Source organism: Mobula birostris, chromosome 5 (genome assembly GCF_030028105.1).
Source record: "Mobula birostris isolate sMobBir1 chromosome 5, sMobBir1.hap1, whole genome shotgun sequence".
In the NCBI taxonomy this organism is placed as follows: domain Eukaryota; kingdom Metazoa; phylum Chordata; class Chondrichthyes; order Myliobatiformes; family Myliobatidae; genus Mobula; species Mobula birostris.
Genome location: NC_092374.1, coordinates 155,062,613 through 155,067,407, shown reverse-complemented (window position 1 = coordinate 155,067,407; position 4,795 = coordinate 155,062,613). Strand labels below are relative to the sequence as shown.

General features: G+C 41.0%; 1 pseudogene; it reads right to left on the bottom strand.

Moving 5' to 3' along the window:
* Positions 1-1,130: 1,130 nt before the first annotated feature.
* Positions 1,131-1,249, bottom strand: LOC140198549 (U6atac minor spliceosomal RNA; annotated as a pseudogene).
* Positions 1,250-4,795: the final 3,546 nt, after the last annotated feature.

The following is a 4,795-nucleotide window of genomic DNA, read 5'->3' as shown; positions in this document are numbered from 1 at the left end:
TCAGAAGGACATAAAAGTAGTCCAAGGATGATCTACAGCCAGAAACAGGCAGGGAAACAGGGCAACAACATGTACCACCAATTTAGGTTAGCCACTTGACAACTCTGAGGCACATCCACAACGGCAGGCAGAGAACAAGTTCACATACCATGGCTACCCTCATGTGACTCCTTCATTCAGCTGTGGATAGGTATCAGAAATCAACCCATCCAAAGCAAATGCCGCGAACTGGTACAGACTGAACATGAAAGTGGCAGCTTAGAACATACTGTAGAACAGTACAACATTGGACAGGCACTTTGGCCTATGATATTGTGCTAAACTAATTAAACTACTAAGATGCGTCTAACTAAACTAATCTATTCTAACTACAGAATGCCCATTATCTTCCCCCACCCCCATTTTCTGTGCGTTCATGTTGCCTGTCATTTGGGAATGAGGAAAGAGCATTTACATTTTACCATGGTGTTAGGTTGTTTGCAAGTAACAGGCTAATCATACCGGAGCAGAGCTTTGGCTTGTCCTCACAAGCCTGTGGCAACAAATTCCGAATTCAGGAAGACCAATACTACTGACGTCTTTTAAGTCATATTTACATTCAACATCACACCTGGCAGCACATTCCAGGCACCCACTGCTCTCTTAAGGCTGATTTATACTTGTGCGTACGGGCTACGCCGTAGGCCTGATTTATACTTTTGAGTAGCCCTACGCCGTAGCGAGCATGCGTAGTTGTGTCTGCATCGCTCTGCAATTCACCACCAAAACGCTAGTTGGCGATGGGGTTTCTATGCCACTGTGTTGAGTTTTTTTGTGAGAGACGTGGATGAGGAAATGCATTTCAAATATTTTCAGATGTCAGCAGGTTGATTTGACGATTTGGTTCATCGTCTCCAACCATTTATTTCACATCAGTGTACAGACATGGCAGAGAAAAGCAACCAGAAATGCGTATGGGGAAATGTGATGCTACCAAGCAGACCAATCACAGTTGTTGCGGTCTGTGTCACCACGACGAGTGAGTTACTTTTTTGGGGAGGTGCACGTCACCCTATGGCGTAGGGTATGGCGTACATTTGACACAGAAGTATAAATTGGGCTTTACTCCATTCACTCTAGACGTATGCCTTCTAAAAACATAGTTAGATGCCACAATGTAGATGGCAATGCCTTAATTATTTGTGTGTTGTAAAGTCTCTTGGCCCCTTTCATTATTATTATGGGAGTGCTGATCTTCTCTCCTTTACACACTTTAATTTCAGGCTGTAATGTAGAAGTCTGCTTGTAAAATTCTAGGCTAATGGTATGCCTGTCCCACAGCTGACTAAGCTGCCCTGTCACTCTTCCTCAGCTTTTGGAGTGTACATCTTTCAAAATACATTTATTATTTAAGTATGTGTATGGCATACAACCCTAAATTTCGTCTTCCCCACAGACTGTCACAACACAAAGAACCCCGGAACTAAATCTTCCAAAGAAAAACATCAAACACCACCTCCCCACGAGCAAAAAAAAAATCACACAAACCACAACAAAAGAAACGAGTGAAAGCACAGAATATAAAACTCAAAATCAAAAGGCATACTTCAGTTCAGCTCAGTGTTCATTATCTGCAGGCCACCCTGCAGTACAAGGAGAGACCAGAACCAGAACACATCATAAACCTGAGTCCAAATCTACAAACTGCGGTGACTAATCCTTGCTCCAACAGCATTGAAGGAGAGGGAGGCCATTCGAATGCAGGGACCCTCCTCCGGGAGAGGGAGGGAGACTGGTAGATGGCGCTGAACATCTGCCTGCCTCTGTACCAGCCTGAATGGTTTCAATCTCCCTCTGCACTTTAATTTGCAAGATCGGTGAGAGATGCAGTCAATCATGGGCTCTTGCCTCATCTCCTGGCTTTCTGGCCTTCCATGCTAAATGCTTTGCTCGTGAACCAAACTGAAAATATAATAAGTTGCACAATGTAATTTTATTTATTAGTTTTATGTTTTATAGAGGTACCTCAGAGGAACAGGCCCTTCTGGCCAATGAGCCTGTACTTCCCAGTTACACTCATGTGACCAATTAACCTACTCCCCCGACTGTCTTTGGAATATGGGAGGAAACCGAAGCACCTGGAGCTGAACGCGGGTTGCTGGTGCTGTAATAGCATTGCGCGAACCGCTACATTACTGTGCAGCAGCAGACCCATTTCTACCAGTGTATGAGCCGAGGTGGCTGTATGTTGTTCATAAAGCGACAGATGTAAAAAAGCCATTGGAGAGGTAGCTCGTCTTCCTCCTTCAATACCACCAGCAAAGCAACCTTGTAACTCTGCAATGCTGGACTCAGGTGAAGCAAGGTCAGCTCAAGCCAAACTTCCACTCAAAGCCTGAGTGGAAGTGGCAGGCCACTCAATTGAAACAACTTTGCTCAACCAGGAAGGTGTTCGGATTCTGAAGAGGTACTTTGGCTGTCATATGAGAACTGGAAATGAGCCATTCCGTTTTACTATGTATGAGGCAGGAGATAGGTTGTGTTGTCGTGTGAATAAAGTCATCGGAGAGAAACAGTTGGTAGATATGAAAAGTAATCTTTTTATTTGATACATACTCTCACAAATAAGCTGACAGCCTTTTGGAGCCATGAAAGAGAGAGAGAGAGAGGGGGAGAGAAAGAGAGAGAGAGAGAGAGAGAGAGAGACAGAGAGAGATAGAGATACCTTTCTAGAGCAAGACTTCTGCTTAACCCAACACTACACGACATATTATCTGCTAATGATCAAAGACAAATTCAGGACAATTCCATATTTACAATGCTGCCTTTGATCTACACACTACCTTCACACCTCCTTCTTCACCCCCCCCCCCAAATACAGACACCCAAATACACACAAATAATAAATTTAAGTCAGTGTTGTCGTGTTTTCCAATTAACTTGCTTCACAGTTCATAGGAACCCATTTTTCAGAGCTGCATTTTAGAATAATCCACAGTTTATATTTGCATCTGAAGACTAGTAGCTGAAGTCAGTTGCTGAAATTATTTGTGATATGTGCTAACCCCAAAAACCACACTAACAGTTTGCAAGCAAAAGGTTAATGACTGCTTTGTGTCCGCAGTAGAACTTTGGTTTATGTGGACAAGCCTGTGTCTTCAAATCCTGAATTCAGGAAGACCAATGCTACTGACAGTTTATGTAGAAAGTAAAGGACAACTTACTTGGAAACTTGTCACCATTACACTCCACTCCTTGATCCTTCTCTGATACTGGTTGCTGCTTTCTCGCTCCGTCGCCCTAAACTCCAACTTTACATTCCCTAAATCATTTTATTCTGCATTGGATCATCATAGCTTTCCTAATAAGTCCTGAGATTATTTTCCCAATCTGATTCCAGCTCTAAGTCTCAAAGCTAGTATTTCTGAATTTCTAATTCAATAACTTTAAAACTGATAACTCAGATCTACAGCCTGAAACAATTTCTATTATAATACTGAACATCTAAGACAGAGAATATCCATTCTGTAATAGCCTAGTGAAGACATACTTCCCAATATTCTGATGGATCTCCACATCTGTGACACTTAATAGATCCTGCAGTAATAGATCACAGGGGAAAACCCATACATCAGTAAAGCATTTTCCTCCAATTAAATAATCTTACATCACATGAATCATTACCCATACATGCATCAGTTAGTAGTTCATGTGGAACTCACAGTATCTATAGTATAAGTCTGCTGAATAAAAACAGAATTTTTACATTATATCATGGTTTAAAATGACCCAGAACCAACTTCAAAAATGATTCAGCTTTTAGCAAGAACCATAATCAAACAATCATAATAAGGAAAGAAATGGTTGATCTTTTTAAACACAAAACACAGATTTATATTGGGATTTGGTAAAACAGTAACAATACTGAAGCTCATCATTATAACAAAACTTCAACAGAGTGTTTTACAGATTCCTTCATAAAGGTGATAAAGAAATAATGTCATAGATTTTAAACTGAGTGTAGCTAAAACTTGGTAGGCTTTTATGATCTTGATAATAATAAATAAAAAAAAGCAATGACCTTTTCATCTGAACAAAGTTACACTCTGGGCAAGGGCATGTGGCCGGGAACCTAACCTTTGATATGTTGCAGTTAATATCAGGCTTATGCACACAGCGCTTTTATCTTCATCTCCTGACCATTCCACAGTGCAAGCTAAAAAAGAGAGCTGGTAATTAAAGGGTGAATGAGGCAGGGGAAATTGTGACATAGATGAGATTTATTGATGAAGTATAGCATTGCTTCTATCTCTCCTTCCCTTCCTCCTTCCTCCATCCCTTCCTCCTTGCCTCCTTGCACTTGGCATTTTAAAGAGATGTCACTGTTTTGTTGCATGGAACATTAGGTGACATCTTATTCCTTTGTGTGCTGTTTCAAGTCAGGATGAGCAATATTTAGCACATTCTCAGGTATCTTTGCTCGTGATTCCTTTTCCTCTGGTATCCTGATGTGCCTTCGGAGGATGCTGTACTGTTTGTAGTTTGTTTTCCTTTGTTTAAGGTTTCAGCTATAGCTTTGACTAATGATTATATAGCTGTGCAGGCTCTTACATGCTGAATTCAGTGGTAATGTTTCAGAAATATTTTTCCCCAGTGTGACATAAGCAAGAACAGCGATGGAACCCTTAGAAAACCTTCTGCAGATAAGAAACCTACTGTCAGCCCAAGTAAACAAACTGCTTTAATAATATTACAACATGCAAAGTTCTAAATGGAGCTTGGACATATATTCCGACTAAAGAGCATTAAATATACC